Here is a 23,772-nt window from a genome sequence, read left to right on the forward strand (position 1 = left end):
TTGGGAACTATTGCTTTAAAGCCTTAGCTGACAGTAAGCAAGACATTCTTAAGACAAAGATAGTCCACAATAATATGGTAATAGACAACTGTAAAAGCAGGCTATTGATCACATATGCAACAATTTGCAAATTGGGGACTGTTGCATGATTTTCAGCTCAGTTTTCTGATACTAGTCAGTACTATCATCCACAGTGTTTTAAAGTTTTCCCAGGGATAAAAAAGGAGAAGAAAAAAAGAAATGAAGAGAAGATGTTGTGATGTTTTGACTTGAAGAAAATTGGCAACGTTACTGAAATATAATAATAATAATGACAATGATAATAACGGCATCCACTGATCAAACACGCCAAGCAGCCTCACATCCATCTACTCGTTGACATTATTTTACCATGAACAGTTTCTTGAGGTAACAAGCCCAGATTACTCTGTTTAATCAATGTTTATTCCCTGCTGCAGTGCTGGTTTGGTGACTAGAGGTCATGGAACGAATGGGTTGGCCCCATCTTTCAAGGCCGTCTATGTCTGGGCTCTTGGCTCAACATCAGGTGTTTAGTTGAGTACAATGACTTGTGTTCAAATTTTCGAAGGTGTGAAGATCAAGCTATTTAACCTGAGATTCTGAAAGGAAAGGAATTATTAAAGAAGCAAGAACGCCCTGTATGTGATTTAACAGGTAGTATACACACTTACATCACTAATTGCAGGAGGCCCACTACAGACAGGGTTTCCATTTTACCCATGTTGGATCAAATTTTTCCAGGGAGGAAGGGAGCCAATGGCATATCCAGCAGTGGCCCCACATGGAGTCCTCTCCCTGTCCCATACATACTCTCTGCGAAACTGATAGCTCCTTCAACTACCTTCATTTTACTTACTCTGGTTTAAAAAAAGATTAAAAAATAACACTTTTTTCTCCCTAACTTCTTTGTAGCTGCCACTAGGATTTATCTTCCATCTAGCTGAGTGTTCTTAAAATTCTTTAACTTTTTATACGATGTATGTTTCTCTTCTAGGCTGTCTTCCTATGTTTTATAACTGCTGAATTAGGGTCACCAGTACCCACTTCTCATTCTTTTCCTCTATCTGCTTCTCAAGACTTGACTTCCCTTTGAGCTTCTGCTCCTAAAGATAAGTACCTTGTCCTTTAAGAGTTTGAGTCACATGATCTCAAAGTAAGTGAACATCAGGCATCTTACAACTCATGTTTCACTCTGCTGGTTCTGACCATACTAGAAAGCTATTGTCCATTCAGTTCTTAGAGTCTCTGTTGGTCACACACAGGTTTTCTCCAAGTCATCTTCTCCATTGACCATGAGATATGAGATAGTTTTGGTTGGGAGTCAAATGTTTCTGAATAGAGAGAGTACTTTAGGAACATTTACACCCAAAAATTAAAGAAAATAAGTCCTCAGGGATAGTGTGCCTATTCTTTTTCCTCTTTTGAAAGTTTACCTCTTCTCCCTCAATTGCAGGGCAAAAAAAATAACAGAATGTCTAAGCTGCAAATTGCAGGAGCTGCACATTGCCTGCAAACACCTATAATCTCTTTTTATGTGTTTAAAACTTTTAACTACTTGTGTGACATTGTGTGTTACTTTAGTAGAAAAAAATTTTGCCATTGAAGAATATTTTTGAAAGTATGTATTAATTACCTAAATCGAAAGCTAACATGTTTTTCCATATACAAGAGAAGTGGAAAATCTATTCTCAAACTTCCATGAAAAAATTTTTTTGACATTCCATCCAGAAGCCAGTTTCATAATTATATGCCAATCATTTTGACAAGGAATTTCATTATTTCTTCTTATGAGATGGATATCAATGTATAAATGTATATCAACACGTGAATTCAGATGATATACTTAAAAGATGCAAAATAAAAGTGAGCCAGTAGTTTAAGTTGTTATTCTTTTCTGCAACTAAATTCAGAATAAAAACTAAGTGACATGAAATTACACACACATTAGTAGAATTAGAAAAAAATTAAAAAGAAGAAATGTTCACAGAGTCAAGCATCACATTAAAATTCCTTTTTGCTGGGTTGGCTGAAAGACCATGAAAAAAATCCACCTGCCATTCAGTTTAATTTCTTGTGTTTAGAGCTCTACAGCATTCTGTGTAAAACTAATCAATAAAAAGGATTTATGAGACCTTGAAATAGAACAGTCGAAAGGAGGAAATTATAGTCAGTTTTAGTTATTAAAGATTTTCACCGCTAAATTTAGTATAAAGGAAACGTTATACATCTTTTTTAGCTGAAACAGGACATTTATCAAACGCATGGGTTGGGGAGACCATTGTGCTTAGACCCACTGTAATGTGTCTTTATTTGTTGCTCACCATTTATTGTTGGCTGTAGGGAAGTAGACCCAAACAGAAGGGAAACAGCATTGGGAATACTATGTCAAAAAAAAAGAAAGCATAGACACAGTGAGCCGTGACCTAAACAAGAGAGGAAAAAAAGTTATTTATGAATTCAGATCCAGTCCATATTAAATTGCTTTGTTTGATTTGTTTTAAAAGAATGGGAACAGGGAGAGAAGAAGTGAGGAGAAGGAGGCAAAACTTGTCATCACCTCAAATGGCTTCTTAGTATATGGAATCAAAATTTAGCTCTGATCATACTCGGAGACCTGGTCATTACTGACTTTTGTTGATTTTTGGTATCATAATAGTTGCAGGACCATGAGCATTTCTGAAGATAGTTAGACACAGACTGTGTACCATTTTTGTTTAGTGACAATGAGTTTTGAGAGACCACCACAAACACTTGGGGACTGTGTATATAGTCTTGAGACTTTTACTTAGATACATTTCTTAGCAGGGTGTTTTGCGAAAATTCAAGAATCTCACTTTTGTTTGTTGGAATACAAATGACAGATGGAAAATTGCAATATTTTGAAAAGAAAAAATGCAATGATGCACAGAATGTAAGATTGCCATAATAATAATGGTACTTAGCATTTACACTGAGTTCTTCATCTGCAAAGTACAAACAACTAATTAAGCCTCATAACACTCCTGAAAGACAGGTAAGTATCATTACTACCATTCTACAGATGGAGAAAATGAGGCATGGAGGTTAAGTATCTTTGCCTAAGGCGATTGGAAATAAATAGCAATACCTGGATTGAGGTTTGAGGAGTCTTTGCTTCCTAAATAAAAAACCAGCGACTAGCAGTCTTTCAACAAAAACAATGAAGCTTCTAGTGCTAAATATCGTTGCTTTTGAAAAGAAGATGAACAGATCATTCAGTTAACGCTGATTTTCTTATAAATTGAAATGTTACTTGCCTTCAGAAAACAAAAATAACCTGTTCCCTGTTCTTTTATTTGCCTTATTCATTCTTCACAATTATTCCCAAAGAATGCCTTTTCTGAACGACTAGGTGATGGGGCCTTTACAGTCAGTGTCACCTGGTGGCAAAGGATTGAGACTTAGGTTTTGCTTTTTATTAAAGTTGCAAATCATATCGAAGGGCTTCATTTCAAAATTATGGTGACTTCTCATTTCTGATGGGTAATAATTGTTGGCAATTTCAAAATCCTATACTATGTGGGGGAAAAAATACGTAGATTTTATTCTTTTCTACTGGCTGTCTCTATAATTCTCCTGAATTCCAAAATTGTTGTTCAAGATGTAGAATCTCACCAAAGAAACAATTCTCAGCGTGAAAGCAATCACCTATAGATTGCATATTTTTGAAGCTTTTACTGCCGCCTACCTTCATAAGTCACCCAGTTTTTAATGATCTGCAAAGTTGGAAGCACATTGTGGAAATAGCAGAAATTTTAGGGCAATGTTCCTTTTCTTTTTCTTTGGAAAATCAATAGGGTCAATGACTGTGTTTTCGTATATACGTGTTTGTAAATACCCAGCCCCTAGGATCTTACACACAAACTGAGGGAACAGGATTTGAAATGAGTCAGCAATGCACTATCAACACTGTGGGATGGAAACGCATAAGTCAGTCATATTCTACTAACAAATATGTTGAGGAAATATAGAAAGGAAAAAGTGGTTACTTTTGCCTGCTTATGTACTGAAAATAATGCTTACCAAACTGCTTGTGATTTGTACATGTGACCAGAATTTGAAGAATTCGGTTCTGAAAAATTATTCGTGTAAACTTGTTTTTTAAAGTTTCTAACAATGAAAATGTACTAAACTTAGAACGTGGTGATGGTTGCACAACTCTATGCATACACCCAAAACATAAATTGTACACTTTAAATTGTAAATTTTATGCTATATGAATTATAGCTCAATAAAATTATTTAAAAAAAAATGGTCAGAAAATGCTAGGTCACTCCACCACCTCCTCCCCTTCAATGCTCATCTACTTTAGTTTCCAAGAACTATGCTCTATCAGTCTAGAATGTACTCCTCAGAGTATTTTCAGTGAATGATTTTATTACTCTAACTTTGTTTCTGTTGACTCTGCAGAAGCCATTTGGGTGGCTACACTTCTCCTGCCCAATGGGAACACTGTTGAGAAAACCATTGCTGCAGTACCAGATAAACTGATGTGGGTCCCATACCCACTAAGAGTGAAACTATCTCCTATTTAAAGGAAACTATGGTTTATGAGCAAGACGGATTAATTTCTCTGCCTTGACTATTACACAAAGATTGGATGCTTCCATTGTTACAATTTGACTTTCCCTGTGGAGTTCAGGGTTCCACCTTAATTCCTTCTGGTTAGTGTCTAAGCTTGCTTTTCAGTCTGCAGAAGACACAATGGGCAGGGACCATGTCTTCAATGATCTGCAAATTCCACAGGAAATAATACAGACATACCTCATTTTATCACGTTTCACTTTATTGCACTTTGCAGATACTATGTTTTACACAAATTAGAGGTTTGTGGCAACCCTGCATCAAGCGAGCGAGTGGGCGCCATTTTTCCAACAATATTTGCTCACTTCATGTCTCTGGATCACATTTTGGTAATTCTTGTAATATTTCAAACTTTTTCATTATTATTGTACTTGTTATGGTGATCTGTGATCAGTGACCTTTGGTGTTGCTATTGTAATTGTTTTGGGGCACCATGAACCACACCCATACAAGATGGCGAACAATTGATAAATGTTGTGTGTGCTCTGACTGCTCCACCAACCGGCCATTCCCCCATCTCTTTCCTCCTACTGGGCCTCCCTATTTCCTAAGACACAGCAATATTGACGCTAGGCCAATTAATAATCCTACAATGGCCTCTAACCGTTCAAGTGAAAGGAAGAGTCTCACATCTCTCACTTTAAATCAAAAGCTAGAAACGATTAACCTTAGTGAGGAGGCATGTCAAAAGCCAAGATAGGTTGAAAGCTAAGCCTTTTGTGTGAAACAGTTAACCAAGTTGTGAATGCAAAGGAAAAATTCTTGAGGAAAATTACAAGAGCTGCTCCAGCAAACACAAATAATAAGAATGTGAAACAGCCTTATTGCTGATATGGAGAAAGTTTTAGTGGTCTGGATAGAAGATCAAACCAGTCACAACATTCCCTTAAGCCAAAGTCTAATCCAAAGCAAGGCCATAACTCTATTAAATTCCGTGAAGGCTGAGAAAGCTGAAGAAGAAAATTTGAAGCTAGCTGTGCTTGGTTCATGAGGTTTAAGGAAAGAAGCCATCTCCATAACATAAAAGGGCAACATGAAGCAGCAAGTGCAGATGTAGAAGCTGCAACAAGTTATCCAGAAGATCTAGCTAAGAGAATTAATGAAGGTAGCAACACTAACCAACAGATTTTCAATGTAGATGAAACAGCCTCTATTGGAAGAAGATGCTGTCTAGGACTTTCATAGCTAGAGAGGAGAAGTCAATGTCTGGCTTCAAAGCTTCAAAGGACAGGCTGACTCTCTTGTTAGGGGCTAAAGCAGCTGGTGACTTTAAGTTAAAGCTAATGTTCATTTACTATTCTGAAAAGTCTAGGGCCCAGAAGAATTATGTTAAATCTACTCTACCTGCACTCTACAAATAGAAAAACAAAGCCTGGATGACAGCACATCTGTTTACAATATGGTTTACTGGATATTCTAAGCCCACTGTTGAGACCTAATGTTCAGAAAAAAAGATTCCTTTCAAAATATTACTGCTCGTTGAGATATGCCTAGTCACCCAAGACCTCTGATGGAGATAACAATAAAATTAATGTTGTTTTAACGTCTACTAAAGCAACATCCATTTGCAGTCCATGGATCAGGGAGTAATTTTGACTTTCAGGTCTTATTATTTAAGAAATACATTTCATAAGTCTGTAGCTGCCATAGACAGTGATTCCTCTGATGAATTTGGGCAAAGTAAATTGAAAACCTTCTGGAAAGGATTCACCATTATAGATGCCATTAACAACATGTATGATTCATAGGAAGAGTTCAAAATATCAACTTTAACAGAAGTTTGGAAGAAGTTGATTTCAAGTTTCATGGGATGACTTTCAGGGGTACAAGACGTCAGGAAGAAGCAACTGCAGATGTGGTGGCAATAGCAAGAGAACTAGAATTAGAAGTGCAGCCTGAAGATGTGACTGAAGTGCTGCAGTCTCATGATAAAACCTTAATGGGTGAGACGTTTCTTCTTACGGATGAGCAAAGAAAGCGGTTTTTTGAGATAGAATCTACTCTGGTGAAGATGCCTCGAACTGTTGAAATGACAAGAGAGGATTTAGAATATCACATAAACTTAGTTGATAAAGCAGCAGCAGAGTTTGAGAGGATTGACTCCACTTCTGAAAGAAGTTTCTATTGTGGGTAAAATGCTATCAAACAGCATCACATGCTACAGAGAAATTGTGAAAGCAGGAGTCAATCAATGTGGCAAACTTTATGCTGTCTTATTTTAGGAAATTGCCACAGCCACTCCAACCTTTAGCAACCACCACACTGATCAATCAGCAGCCATCAACAGCAAAGCAAGACCCTCCACCAGCAAAAAGATTACAATTTGCTGAAGACTTAGATGATGGTTAGCGTGTTGCAGCAATAAAATATTTTTTAATTAAGGTATGTACATTTTTATTAGAGATAATGCTTTTGTACACTTAATAGACTAGTATAGTATAAACATAACTTTTATATTCATTGGGAAAGCAAAAAATTCTTTGTGATTTGCTTTATTGCAATATTTGCTTTATTGCGGTGGTCTGGAACTAAACCCGCATTATCTCTGAAGTATGCCTGTATAATGGATATATTGAATATTTGCTAAATAAATGTGAAAGATTGGATTGATTGATTGGTGATTAGATGGAGTTACTATTTTCATCATTTCTATTTTCCCTTTTCTTCCCCACTTCTTGTTAACAATACTCTATAAAAATGTAATTGTAATGACTACAGAATATTCTAGAAAGTGAATATACCGTGATTCATCCAATCATATCTTTTGTAGAATACAGTTAGTGTGATTCTAACTTTTCACTAACACACACAATATCTTCTTAAATAACCTCACTTATAAGTTTTGTTCCATTATTATTTTGCGTTTCATCTAATATTAAGGTTCTACTGTATTAAGGGATGTAAATTATTCTAATCCTCTTTCTACTGATGGGTTTGACCAATTACAGAACCATGTCAAAATATAGGAGAATTTTCCTCCTCCTTAACCTTTGACATTTTTGCATTCAAATTTCTTTCAAATAAGCTAAATAATTCATTTAAACTACTTTTCATAGTGTCTCATAAGTAGTGAGGTATTATACATAACAGTATGATTATAAATTTGTTATTAGTAGTGATATATACACTTTTCCAGGTACTAGAAAAAATAATGGTATCTGTCTCATGGATACTTAAATTTGTCTTTCTTTCATTATCGGTGAGTTGAAAAATGTCCTATATTTATTGAACATTTATATTTCTAGCATGAATTTTCTTATTGTATCTCTTATTTATTTTTTATTGGGTGTTTCTCTTTTTATCTAGATTTTTAGGCATTTTTAAATTAGTAATAGTATTAGCTTATTTTTGTTTTAAATATTTTCAATAATTGCCTTTTAATTCCTTGTGTTTTCTGACATAAAAGAAGTTTTGTCATTAATGAAATACATTGATCTTTTTAAAATTATTATGTCTACCATTACTTTTGTACCTTGAATAGCTTTTCCCAAAGTGTAATCTCTGAAACACCAGGCGTTTGGAAAGTTCTGTAAAATAAATAAAATGATATGGCCTAATAAGTTTGGAGAAAACAAAGATGTACAAATTTAAGTGTCTTAGTTCATGTTTTTTTGTGTTTTTAGGAAGTTAATATGCATTAAATTTCCAATGAGACAATAAAGTGTAGAGCATTTATAGAACATATCTGACCACAGACCCCTTTGTTCACAGAGCACGCCATGGGGTTAGCGCCTCTCACAGCACACTCGAGGTGACCCTACGGAGAAACTACTTGCCTGTCCCAAGATCTTTTTGAAAAGTTAAATCATACTTTTTTTTTAGTTTTTAGAAGCCTCATTATTTATTTAACTAATTTTTCCATAAGGTGTCTATTTAGTTATATGGTGCCGGGCAGGTTTCTAACTTTTTTTTCACCCAATAATCAGTTCTCCCAATACCTTTTGTTTAAAAACTTGCATCTTTTAGTCCTCTGGTTTATGATGCACTCTCTTTCTTGCCACGATGTAATTCTTGTACATATTTAGTGTATTGAAGTACCATCAGTTCTATTAATCTGACTGTACTTTTATGAACCAGAACCAAAGGTCGTTTTAGCATAACAAATATATGTAAACATTTCTTTCAACGTATTTAAATATATGATTTATTTTTCCCCATAATGTTCATAGATATCTTTACCTATTTATTCTTCCAAATAGACTTCAGGATTATTTTATCATGATCCCAAATAACATTTTATTAGTTCTATAATTAATTTGGAAACAATTTGCACGTTTTAGAAAATCCAGTGCTCTATTATGGAAATACAGTTTCTGTTCCTAGTATATTGAAGTTTTTATTTATATTGCTTAGGTAAGTATTTTAATACTCCTCATATAGATTATGTGCATTTCTTAATAAGATATTACTGTTATGTGAATAGTACCTTTTCTCATTATGTACTCTAATTGGTTATTGCTGCTATCCAGAAAAACTATCAACTTCTGCCATTTAATTTGTATCCAATCACTGTAATGAACTTTAATATTAATTCTCAGAGTTTTGTAGATGATTCCCTTGAGTTTTCTATTTAAATAGTCATATTGTCTGCAAATAATAACAAAAACTTGCCTTTGCTTATTTCAGTATTATATTTTATTGCCTTGGCAAGGAAGTCTATGTTTGTGTTAATTAGTAAGGGTAACAGCAAGCATTCTTGTTTTTAATTAAATATGATATTGGCTTTTTTAAAAGACAATTTTAGAATTTATTAATGATCCTTTTATTCCTAATTTTGTAGGAATTAACTTTTAAAAATTAGAAATGGGTGTTGAATGCTATTGAAGGCATTTTTCCAACAAGTAAGAGCAAAAGAAATCCTATGAGATTTCTTCTTGTATCTATCTGTCTATCCACATACATGTATATGTGTCACATTCTAAATTCAGATAGTTATATAGAGAGTTGTGTATGACATATATACAACTACAGACACACACCTATGTCTACTGCTACTAGAAAGACTGGCCTTCCTGCATTAATTTCTCCCTGGTTGTAACTAAGCAGCTTCATGGAGGCCATGTCTTAGTGCTTAACGCTGAGACTGCCACACATCTTTCTTATTTGGTTTCAGATTTCCGTAATAAGTCATTTTCAGATTCTCCTTGGGACCCAGGATAATGTTCTTTTTACCTTTATTTTTTTGTTAGACCTTGTCTTATTGTTGTGTTTTTTTTGCTCCTTCCTAGTCTTAAATCAGAGTCATCAAGAGTCAGTGTTTGCCATCAGAAAAGGTATTAGTTTCCTTTGAAGCTGCTCATGGTCTACCAGGTGCTGACTGAGTCACCTGTTCGTTTCTGTGTAGATGAAATGGTGCTTAACGTCAATGGTTATGAACCATACATCAGTGTCTAATGAAAGTTTATCTGGTTCAGTTCTTCTGGACTGAAATGGAGCCATTTTTCGACTCCATTGTTTGGATCTCTGGCACCCTCGAAATGAAGGACAGGAGAATTCTATACTGTACTGCTTCAGGAGTTTCTGCCTATCGACCATTTATGGTTTCACACCAGCGGGATATTGTTTTCTAAGATGTAACTCCCTATGTTTGACCCTGTACCACCTGCACAGTTGATTTCTTAGAATTGTGTTCTGCATTTGGACATACAAAGATGTGTATGCTGGGACTGGCTCTGAGACATAAGGACCAATGTTCAAGGACCAGTGACAGGCCTTGGGAGCTAAGGGTGGCCCCCAGCTGAGAGCCAGCAAGGAAATAGGATCTGCAACCAGAAACTGGATTCTGCCAACAAACTAAATAAGCCTGGAAGGAGAGTCTCCCCCAGAGCCTCTAGATATGACCTCCGACCTGTCCACACTTTCGTTTTGGTCTGGGAGACCCTCGTCACAGAACCAGCTCAGCCATGCTGTGCTGGGACTTCTGACCTACCTAAATTGGAAGATGCTAAATTTGTACTGCTGAAAGCTGCTAAGTTTGAGGTGTTGGGCCCATAGTGCTGTCTGAAGGCTTTGTTTGTCTCCTACAGCTCCTTTTCATCTTTTCCAGGTGTCACCTCCAAGAAATCTCTTGCAATTAAAAAGAAAAACTTGAAGGAAGTGTGGGGAGTGGGTAGATGATGAGCATGCCTTGGTACCTTAGGAAGCAACACTTTGACATCATAAGGATGACTGCCCCACTATTCTGTTAGGTACTGACCTGGACTCTCCATACTGTCCTGCATGCAGTGAGGAGGAAATGAGGTGTCTTCCTACTGTTTTTCAGAAAACAGGACGTCTTTGTTGTAGGGAAGAAGTTAGAGGAGACCGTTAATTATTTTTCTCATTATCTTCCATTGCTCTATCTAGTGGAAACCCCTTTCCCAACCGTGCTTGACTCAAGCGCTGTATATTCTTTCAGTCTTAATTTTCTGGGTTTCTGAGAGTTTACATATTTTTTGTTTTCATAGATAATTTATTGGGGAGTTTGAAGACACTCGGTGAAGAGTTACTTTGAGACTGCCTGTTGAGTGGAAATTGGGGAAGACATTTGGGATCTTCTAGTGAGGATGAAGCTCACAGAAACAAATCAGAATTTATTCCATTCTGTTCTAGAACATTTTAGTCCTCTTTTATAAAAAAAGAAATAAAAGCCAAATAAAAAGCCTTTAGTCAGATACTTGGAAACTTTCATTCATGTAATGATCACATGATGAACTACTTCAGAAGATATACCATGGAGCTACTCATACCAAACAGACGTCTCAAAATAACTAGTTAAGACAATGAGAAAAGATAACTGTATGGTTTGCCATTAAATATTATTCAAAATTATTATTTAGGTATAGAATAATTTTTATTCTAAAGAGTAAAAAAAGGCTTATAAACATGTGACATATCAACTATTTATCCGACCATTTTTTGAGAGAATTCCCAAGGGATTTTGTAAATTGCCAATCTGCCACTAACCACTTGTATTAGCATGAGCTCTCCAGAGAATCAACAGGAGATTAGATAGATAGATAAGTAGATAGGTATAGGTCTAGATATAGACATACACAATATAAAAAATTGGCTTGTGTGATTACGGCAGCTGAGAAGTCTGAGATCTTCAGTCAGCAAGCTGGAGAACCAGAAGAGATGATATAGTGCCAGTCTGAGTTCAAGGACCTGAGGATCAGGAGAGCCAATGGTGCAAGCTCCAGCCTGAGTCTGGGTCCAGAGGCAGCAAAAGACCAATGTCGCAGCTTGAAGACAGTGAGGCAGAGAGAAAGAATTCTTTCTTGCTCTGCCTTTTATTACACTTAGGCCTTCCACAGATTGGATGAGGCCCACCCACACCAGGGAGAGCCATCTGCTGTACTCAGTCTATGGATTCAAATGTTAATCTCATCCAGAAACACTCTTGCAAACATACTCAGAATAATGTTTAACCAAATATCCGGGCACCCCATGGCCCAGTCAAGTTGATAAATAAAAGTAACCACCATGACACTCTATTTTATAGCACTATAATTTAGATTAGTATAATAACTGAAGAAAATACATTAAAAGTCACTTGACAAAGTTAAAAAATAATTTGATCCTATATCTTCTAATGTCACTGTTTTATTTAACAGAATGTCATCTATTTGCTATAAAGAAAGTAGATGGAGTGAAATTTAATTTGGTTCCTTGCAAAACTTATAGTTACTATGAATTTCTCTTTTCTGCGAGGCAATTTCCTTAAATGTTCACTAGATCTGTACTGCTTTCTCATTTTTAGAACCATTGGGCCTTAATGTGAAAATCTCAGCACGTGCCTGATCTGCATAGCTGCTGACATCTCACAAACCTTCCATACGACTTTTTTGTTATTTGGTAATAAATAGCATGAAGTAGTATTCAGGAAAACCTTTCCTTACCTAACTCTCTATATTTAAAATTTATAAATTAATGATGTGGTATCAAAATGTTCTCAAAGGCATCTTGGTAAAATGTCCCATAGAAGAGCCTTAACACACTGTAATCCCATTATTCCTGTATTATAGATAGGGATACTTAGGCTTGTAGACATGAAATACCTCCCACGAGGTCATAGTATTAGTTAATTAGTGGCAGAGCCAGAAATGTACAAGATGAGTAAGCAAATGGAAATTAATTTTACTTTATATTTCCTAGTAAACAAGCAGTTAATTTTTTAAAAATAATTTAAAATATTAACTTAAATACTATACTTAAATAAATTTAAAATAAATATCATGCATCAGTTAAAGATTTGAGCTACTGACGCTAAAACACAGTTTTACCTCTTACCTTTACCTTCAAAAACATGACTTAATTAATTATAGACAAGGAACATAAAACAAAATTTAAGATGACATTTGAGCCAAGGGAACATTTAAAGCTGAAGGGAAATTGGTCATGATTTAATTTGAAGATCGTGAACTGTAAGAACCTAAATTGAGAAATTAGATATACCCACCTTCAAGGAAGTAAATAAACTTTGTAATAAAACAGTATTTCTTTTGCTAGTGAATATAAAACAATTTGTAACCTACTTTATGTTTCTTTAATAGGAGCATCTAATGATAGTTCCACATCATTTTCATATCCTCTTTCAGCTCAAAATCTCCTAAAATACCTTGCAAATACTAATTTACTAATTCATTCACAATTAATTTCAACCAGGTGAGGATGGACAAGATCGCCTCATTCTATTCACATTTTAATGGAATCATCCTGCTGAATTGAGACCCAAGAATCTGCCCTCCATGTGTCACAATGATGTCTAGATTTTAGAAAGGTCTTTAGCTTTATAGTGTCGTCCTTAATAAAAATAGATGAAAAGGATCACAATGTTACTTGTATATTTCCCACAGAATCTAAGCACAAGTTGATCAGAAGCCATTTTTTTTCTTAGTAGACATATAGCTATAGCCATTGCAGGATTATCTCTATTTCTGTCTTTATCTCTTTGGATTCAAGCTAAATGATGCCACTGTTTTATACAGACAGCTCATCTCCAACTACTTTATTTGTGCCAGTTAGAGCCAGTGGGTACCAACTGCTGGCAGGGTCTGTTTGCACTGAAATTCTTGACAATGTGCTCCACCTTCTTTACTCTTCTCAGTTCTGCTATACAGTACTCATCTTTCTGAGCAAGGACGTTAACCCAGCACAGATGGCTCCATCACCTACTTCATTGGTGATATTCATTTTTTATTTTGTTGCTTTGGTTGTATAGACAGTGAAGACAGTTTTAAAAAACATTGACATAACATCGATGACACATCTATCTCAGTTACACTAAATGAAGTGGAAATATAGACTGGACTTAACAATGACTGCAAACTTTTCAAGGGTCTGGGACTGGCTGATGTGCTGATGCTACTCTTTGGTAGCTGGTTTTCTCAGTAATACACCCTTAGTCAAGAAGCAGTCAAGAAGCATACATTGCATAACTGTAGATTGTATAGTCGAGACCATGTTCTTGTAGGTGATTGGCTTAGAATATCTAGACTTCTAAATTGGGTTAATCTCTAGAACACTCCCCATAACATTTTTTATATGTGCTGCATCAAATTAAATTATTGATAAACTCTCAATACATTTATTCTTGAATTTGATTCTTGGGAATTGAAGATCAGTGTATCTGCATAGCAAATATCAGTGAAATATAGAAAGCTACTTCTCTTCAAAATTCGCTGGACTACAGGAGACACTATTATCTATGTGGAGTTTGGTTTTCCCCTCCAAGCACTGGTCCAATAATAGTAAACTTGCAAATTTTAAAAGAATCACTGCACGTTCAACTTTATAACTAAAGACACAAAATTTCACCTAATTTCTTTGGATAAGTAACCCCACCCATACATATTTTCTAAATCAATGCAGTGACTCTTAGAGCAATGTCTCACACCTGGTTGGTCTGGAAGCATCTACAATTTGAATCCGTTGGATGTAGAATTGAAAACTTCTTTTATATTGAAACAAATCTCAGCGGGAGTGTTTCTCACCTACCTCAGTTCTCATCTTGGCTCAGCTGAGCTCCTCCAGATTCAGAGTAAGATGAGAAATAGGCCTAGTGCTCTTGCTAAAGTGGAATCACTAATTTATAAAAGTTGACAGTACCTCTTGAGAAATATGCTAAGTCAACAACATAGTACTATACCTGTAATCATAAAGTAATAACAGGTTCTGGTGGAGCTGATTGCTTATAACACGTCAGAATCAAGTAAAAAAAAATAAAGAAAAAAACACTTAATTGAAGGTATATGGTCTGAAGGTGTATTTCCTGAGATTCAGAGGAAATTGCACAGATTGATTATAAATGCCAAGTTTCATTAAAAACATGGACCTCTGGAGAACGTCCTGTCATCTTTCCAAAAGGCAAGCATAAGCGAGCTCATTTTACACTCATTCTTTCAACAGTCCTTCACTGAGTGTCCACTCTGCACGTGAAGAAATTTCAAATAGACCTGGCTTAACAATACCTTCTTATTCCTTCCATCTCCAATAAAAATTTTGAAACTGTCTTTACGTACAATGAAGAATAGTTTAATATTTCCATTTTGAGCTGTTTGTTGGTAGGCATTGTTATATATTTTGAAGTGAAATAGTAATTGGAGTGATTTTTGTTTATTCATTCTAGGTGTACATTTACTGTAAGGTAGACTTCATGGTTTACATTTCAAAAAATTAATTTTAACTGGATGTCTGACAAATCATTCATGCTAATTCCAGTTCTTCTAAATGCCTTGAGGATCCGTGGACTTGATAATTTCTTGGTACCTCTAAGGAATTATAGACAACTTGGAAAGGAATTATCCTATAGGGACTAAATAAAACAGTGACACTATCTTCTCGGAGAGGCACAATAGTATACATTTAAGAGTGTGGGTTCTAGAGCAAGCCTTCCTGAGGTCAAATCGTGTCACACAAAACTGTGTGACTTTGGGCAAGTTATTTACCTCTCTATGCCTCAGCTTCTTTGTCTATACAGTGAGGTTAACAATACTGCCTAACTCATTGAGTTGTTTTAGGATCAAGTGAGCTAATCCATAGAAAGCACTTAGAATAATGACTGGCACAAAAAGTACTCAATAAATGTGAACTTGTAGTATTATCAATCCCACATTCCCATGGTGAATCAGTAACTCTGAGTAGAAGAATGGTAGATTTTAAGATTGGAACCAACGGAGTGGTTCTAGATCCATCCTCCTAAGCTGCCTCAGACTGACCTAGGTAAGAGATTCTAAGGGTACCCACACCTGAAATCTGCCAGGCCACCTTTGCTTTAGTTTTCCTTTGTAGTTTGCTGCTTTCCTGTGTTCAAAATGTCCTCAGATGGTAATCCATCATCCTGCCCATTCTCCTGCTCAATGTGCCTCATACTAATCATTTAACTCCAAGATGCTCTAGGCACCAGAATACTTGAAAATTAACTCCTGTATGGATTCCTCTCTGAGTGTCTCATGGAACAAATTATACAGTAAAGAAATTAGCTGTTCATTGAATTTTAAAGCCAGCAATTAATTTACTTAATCTCAAACTATTTAGTTAAGCTTTATTGTCCACATTAGTTGTGCTTGATCTTAAACTCTTCAGAAATAAAACTGAGGGAAACTGCAGATCAGACTGGTTAATTTAGAATATTCATTAGGACAATTCTATAAGAAATTGCAATATACTATAAATTAAGATACAGGTCAAATATTGTATGTAGTTCAAATGGATAGAAAAACTCCTTAATAATAGACGGGATGCCAAGATTAGCCTCATCTCTCTATTCAAATTCCTTGACATGGAATTATAATTTGAGGTCTCAGAGAGTGAAAAACTCATGTCTTCAACGTTGCTGAACACTACAGTATCGAATGGTTGGTATGAAACTTGAGAAGTTATTTTAGGCCACACTTAAAACGTCCTGGGCAAATGAAAATGTCCATGAATCCTAACTATTTAAAAAGCTCCATATCTTCACAGCAGAATAAGAGAATGATAGTTCCACTAGACAATGATTCTTCACTTTTTATAAGATTTCCTGACTGCCCATGAAATACACAGGCTAAAATTTGGCTTTTTGGAAATTTTTCCTATGAGCCATGCAGTATTTCATTGCTTTCATACAGATCAGCTTTCGGGATGTAGACTTTGGTTTGGGGATTGATTTCATTCTGCGGGATTACTACAAAATGCATTCTGTTCTTCTTGTTGTCCACTTGGTAGCAGAGGCACAGAAGTTTCTCCTCCTGGATAGTAGAATGGAAAAGTATTGAGTATCCTAGGGAGCAATATATTAGCTGCAAAGAAGAGAGTTATCCAAGATAAAATATTTTTATTTTATAAAAGATACTAAATATAGTTGATGTTTGAAGATTTGTTACTAGGTTGTAGCAGATTCTCTTTTTCCTCTCCAGTTTAATTAGTTTAGAGTGATAAGAAGGCATCCCAAAAAGACGGCTTGAAGATTTGTTATTTTAATTAGCCAAGTGTATAAAGAGGAAAACCATCATCTAACATGAAGAAAACTGAAGGCAACTTAAGCAGTACCAAGAGGAGATAAGACCATCTCACAACAGCACTAAGTTAAATGAAGAGCTTTATGGGCTAATGCAGACTCATAAAACAGCTGAAATGTTCTCTGCCTTTGTACTTGAGAAAAATACTAATATACCTGTATCCCTACAAAGAAAGCACCACGTGGACTTTGTACTGAAGCTTGAATAACTTCAAATGATAAGGAGGAACACCATGGCAGTTGCCCAAAATGTGTTCATTGTGTATGCCAGTTTATGAATGATATAGAACATAAATTCCATTTAAGGAGGAGTGAAAGAGAAGTAAAATATATTTTTGTATTGTGAAACCAAAGCATTTAGAAAGAACTTGGCATTTCTTATGGCTAGAACGTCAAATAGTTCACATGATTTAGACTGAATTTTATGTGCATAATTTTAGATTGATTATCATAGATATGTTTTTCATATTTGGCCCAGGTTTCCTTTGGCTCAGATGTTTTAAGTGCTTTGTGTGCATGGCTTCTGCATTAACATTGTGCTGTGTCTATTTTGTGATCTGTTATTAGTATTATCAACTGGAACTCAAGCAAACTTTTATATAAAATGAAGGCGAAAAACGAAAATCGTCAATATCTTTTAACTGTTAACCCAGGCCCGAGGTGGTCTGCATAAGCATCCACTCTGCATTCCTAGAGATAGCTGTTTTTCTACCTTCGCTCTCTAATTACACCTTCTGGGAGAAAGGAATTTGTACCATTTTGCCCTTCATTTGCATCATCACAGCATCTCTAGCCTTCATGTCCCTTTGCCTGATAAGTTGCCGGGTTTTGGTTTCTGCTCACTGATTATTCAGCCAAGCTTGCCTCTCCTTGGAAGGCTCCAAGGACGTTGCTATTCTTCCTTCGGGCTTACAGCACACACTTGAAAAGCCCCGTCTTGCCTTCCATCCTGCTCAAACAGTGGTGCACGACATCCTCTCAGCCCAGTTTCACCTTTCCGAAGACTGGAGTGTGCCTACATAAGGGCTAAGTGCGCAGACTTCTTGTTGGAGGCTGAATACATCCTTGCGGTCACTTGAGAATTAACCCTTGAGAAGCATGCCTTGCAGCTTACCTGTGGGTATGGCTTTCAGAGCAGATTCATTATTTTCCATATTTGGCAGAAGTAGTAAGATATTCAGTGTCTGTCCTAAGGCTATACAAGTATGCTTTCTCAGTATATGTACATGTAAGGCATTTAATCAACTACTTGTTTGAAGTGTCCCATTCATCATAAAACGATGCTTAATCTAGAATTTTTTTTTTTGGCTTATAAATTCCTGCATGGAAGTTAGATAGTACTGATCTAAACACTACAAAAGAACTAACTGAAACTCTGAAGAGATCAGGTTGACGGAGTGCAAAACGAAGTCTTCAGGGACTGCCAATTAATTATCTGAAAATTTACATGATGTAAATGGTTAAACTGGATGATTTAATGGAAACATTTAGATAATTGTGGCTATGTTAACTGATTCATAGAACTCAAAGCAAAGTTTCCGTAGAAGTCACATACAATCCAGTTCCCTATGGAAGTTAAGATTGGGTAGGATATGAGGCTCATATAATTTGGTTTCAGGTGCCTTTGAAGTCAGAGAAAAATTTTTCAAACTCTATTTGATTGAAATGATTTTTCTCCTCTGTATTATTGAGTGTAAATTAGGAAACTGATCAAATATGATCTAGTCTCACCGATCATGAAACTTTTGCCTGGAAATTACCTCACAGTTGATCAGAATTAAGAAGGAGAGAATGAAAAGGACTCATTCACCCTAAGACTTGAACCGTGCAGATAGTCAAATAGATTATAGTGTAATAATTTTATCAGATGTCACTTTAAACTCATTTCTAGTAGACATTAACTTAGCACCTTTGCAGGGTAAATATACAAATTAAGTATGTGAGAATCAAATGCATTGTAATGATCTGTAATCATAATTTGACAAACACACAAATCATCATTCTGTGGCACATTTCTTAGAAATTTCTCTAAGATCAAGCAAACAGATATTAACAGCAAGGAAAAAATGTTTGCCTGAAGCTAACAAACTCTGAGAACCTTTCGGGTGTTAGAAGACAGTTACTGAGGACCAAACAAGCCTTTTCTTCTTTGTACTGAATATCATCTTCCCTTAAACTGCTACATTATGGGACCTTCCCTGAATATTTGGACTGAAAGGACACTCTTCTTTAATCAGGTCTTTGAGTTCTTTGCCACATGTTTAGTTTTCTGTAGGATGAGTTATCATTTTAAGTATATATCCTCCAGCATCTCATATAGATTATAAGCCCCTTAAATACAGAACAGAGAGGTAGGTAGAGAGAAAGACATTCTATTTATCTTCCAATGATAAATTTCTGCATGTATTGTATCACTCTATCCCACACAAATCAACCTCATACTTGGAGCTGGCTTGACCTTTTCTCAGAGATTCAGGGTAGGACAGTGGAAAAGCATTTGGTCTAGATTAAGTGAGGCTAATTCCATATTGAAGGAAATCTTTAGGAAACTACAGATGACTGAAATCCAGACATAAGATATGTTGGACTCAAGACTTCATATGCCCTTTGGGAAGTCAAAAAATGTTAGTAAAGCCATATCTATATATTTGAAGTTGACATATACCCCAGGATTGGAAAATTTTTGTAAATTTATTTTTCTACTGATTGAAAACCCATATTTTAAGAAATACTGATTACGGAATGTCAACTAATAGGGGAATGGTTAAATAAATTTTGGTAAATAATTACAATGGACTATACAGATTCAAAAAAAGGGGTTATTGTCTGTACACCAACATAAAAGCATGTCCGTAATACATTGTTAAATAAAAGAAATATAATTGTTTTTTAATATTATATGATTCCTTTTTGTTAAAGATACATACATATAATTGCTATAATATGGGAAGTACAAGGCTTCTGGAAACACTAACAATACAATTTCTTTTGGAAGGAGGAGGATTGGGTAGTCGAGAAAGTCTTCCCAGAACAAGGCACACTTAAGCCAGATATAAAGAATGGATAGGAGTTAAAACTGATAAGATAAGGCAGGGAAAGGAGAGTCTTCTAGAAAGAGAGAAAAACAGAATCTATGTGAGTATTTGAGAAATCAAAAGAAGTCAGAATGTAGGTTACAGAGTATGAGTGAATGGTGTAAGAGATGAACCTGGAGGTAACCAGAGCCAGATTGCAGAGGATGTTATATTTTTATTAATGAGTTTGGCTTTATTTCAAGATGCTTTGAAGGGTTTTTAACAGGAGAGTAGTATAGTCAGACTTCAGTCAGAAATATCACTGTGCCTACTATCTAGACAATAGATTGGAGAAAAGCAAGAAAGAAAAAATGAAGAATACCTTTGAAGAATTTGTAGTAATCTAGGCAACAGACAATTCTGGACTAATTAAAATATTACCAGTGGTGTTAGAGAAAACTGCTTGAATTCATGAGCTATTTAGGAGATGGAATTACAAGCCATTCCCTGAGATAAGGCACCTGGAAGGAGAAGAGGTTTTCAGGAATAGCTGAGGAATTCAGCTGGATATATTGAGACTGAGGTGCCCGTAGGACATCTGCTTGGAGATGGGCAGTGGACAAACAGGGAGATGAATGTGAAATTCAGGAGAGACATCTAAACTGGGCATATTCATTTGAGATCATCAGTACGTGGACTGTGGTGAGAACCCAAGCGCACTCAGGGAGACTATAACATGATATGAGAAGAGCCTTGGTAGATTACTGAAGAACACCAACCTTTGGGGCCTGGAGGAAGAAGACAACTTACCAAAGGATAATGAGAGAGCAAAGGAAAACCAGGAGGTCATATAATCAAAATAAATCAACACTTAGTAATCTTTAGCAATTAGTCCTGGCCAACCATGGAACAGGATCCTTCACAAGGCAGTTAGTTCTCTAATCGTCAGAAAGTTTAAAATGAGACCCTACTTAATCTTCTGTAGTATCACAGAAGAGATTCATATACTGAGAAACAGTTTAGGCTTCATACCTCAAAGGGAATATTTTTTCCTTTTACGGTTTTTATTGAAAACTTATAATACTAAATCACTCTGTAAAGTTTATGGCATGACAAAATCCTGTCATTCCTTTTCTAATTAACTCTCTTGAAAAATTCATAAAAGTAAGATATCAGGTAAATGGTACATCCCAGTCTGGCCCCTTTACACGAACCCAGGTCATTCACACAATCTCATGGTAGATGAACATCAAAATTCATCACACACTGTTCCCATCTCTGGCATTGGTCCAAATCTATCTCTGTTTGCTCTAACCTGCAGTGTGCTGTTCTCACCTCTCATGATTCTCTGACCCTCTCCTTTCCTCAGTAATTTGGATCCTCATATCTGCTCCCATTGCTTGACGACTATCGGACACGCTGTTCTGACTCATCACTGGTACACCTTCTTGAACACAATCTCTTTTGTTTATTAGTTTATTAGTTAATGAAGTATTAACTGCTGTCAGAAGTCGAATCCTAAAATTTCAGAGGCTTAACCCAAAATAAATTTACCCCTTGCTCAAACAATAACGACATAGTTTCTGTGTGGTGACTGGCTGACCTCAACACAGTGAGACACAGACTCAGGCTCCTTCCACTCTGTTCCTCAGAGTTCTCCACAACACGTTGCCAGGAGGGGAGAGGGAGCAATAACTCTACACATTGGAGGAAGGATATGAGATTTGATGTACAGTAAAAAGGCTTTTGTACAGTCAATTTCCACCAGCAAATATGTGAGTATTTGTAGACCAATTCCCATCAGCCATTGGTTGAAGTCTCCTGGGCATTAATTCTCTCTGGCTTCCAGCCTGTATGTGTGTGGACACAAAGGGCTTTATCTTTATGCTAAGAGATGTAGATGCTGGCAGGTGGAAATCAAGGCCAGCACGCTTTAAAATGGCTTGCTCCAAATAATATGAAGGACCCTCAAAAAATTAAAAACTAGGACTATCATATGATCCAGCAATCCCACTTCTGGGAATATATCCAAAGGAAAAAAACAATAACTCAAAAAGTTATCTGCACCCCTGTTTTCATGGAAGCATTATTCACGATAGCCAAGACATGGAAAACAGCGTAAGTGTCCATTGGTCGATGAGTAGATAAAGAAAATGTAGTGTGTGTGTGTATATATATATATATAATACTAAATATAAATATATAATATATATAGTATAAATAAATACTAAATATATATAATTAAATATTATTCAGCCATAAAAAATGAGGAAGTTCTGCCATTTGCAACAACGTGGATGGAACTTGAGGACGTTACGCTAAGTAAGTCAGACAGAAAAAGACAAATACTGTATAGTCTCACTTGTATGTGGAATCCAAAAAAACTCATGGAAAAAGAAATCAGAATTGTGGTTACCAGAGGCAGAGGATGGAGAAAGGGGAATTGGTGGAAGGTGGTCAAAAGGTACAAACTTCCAGTTTTAAGATAAATAAGTACTAGGAATGTAATGTGCAACATGATAACTATAGCTAACACTGCTGTATGGTATATATGAAAGCTGTTAAGAGAGTAAGTTCTAAGAGTTCTCATCACAAGGAAAAAACATTTTTTTCTTTTTTGCTTTTTATTTTACTGCATCTATAGGAGATGATGGATGCTAACCAAACTTATTACAGTATCCATTTCACAATATATGTAAGCAAACTATTATGTTGTACACCTTAAACTTATACAGTGATGTATGTCAATTATATCTCAATAAAACTGGAAAAAAATGGTTGTTCCAATGCAACACAGGAGGATACTGCCAGGATCTGCCACAGAAGCTCATCACTTGTAGTAATAATTTCTGTTGGGTAATACTGGCTGCTAACATATAAACTACAAAATTTCAGAGGCTTAACACAATGGATTTTATTCACACTCATGTGAAAGAGCAACACAGTGCTTTTAGTTGGTGGGCAGCTCTGCTCCGTGTGTTGTTTTCAAGGAATTATGATCCTACTGTCTTTTGACACAGTTATCTCTCAGTGCTTCAAGTTCTCTGTACCCAGGTAGTGGCAAAGGAAAGAAAATGTGGAGCAAGAACATCCACTTGGTTCACAAGGGACCCACAACAGTTTTGCTCACATTTCATTGTCAGGCACTAGTCACATGGCACCACTTAGAAACGACAGGGACTGAGATACATAGTCTGAGGCTGGGCAATGGCTTTCCAGCAATGACTCAGAGCTATGGGACTCCAAGCCTTGAAATGACATGGAGGAGATCCTTCCACTTTGAACTCTATGATGAGAGACTATCAGAAAAGCCCACGTAGAACTGAATTGGATCCAAATTTGCCCTGATCTCTTGGAGCACAGCAGCCTTGAACTCAGCACACGGTCATGCTTAATTGGGACTCTTCCATGGAAGAAATGAAGCAAACACATTTTTCAAAGTTGTGTGAATGAACATTGCTCGGCATACTTGTTCTAAACCTTGAAGCAGAATATTATACACAGAACTGAATTTCCATATGTGGAAACTGTAAAATTGCTATTTGTAAGTCATGTTCATTTGTATACCAGAAACCTGCCAGCGATGCACCCAAAATTCATTTGTAGCTGCTATTTATAGCAATATCAGCATTCAAGTTTTTATGTAAAAATAGCAAA

Source organism: Equus przewalskii, chromosome 9 (assembly GCF_037783145.1).
Source record: "Equus przewalskii isolate Varuska chromosome 9, EquPr2, whole genome shotgun sequence".
In the NCBI taxonomy this organism is placed as follows: domain Eukaryota; kingdom Metazoa; phylum Chordata; class Mammalia; order Perissodactyla; family Equidae; genus Equus; species Equus przewalskii.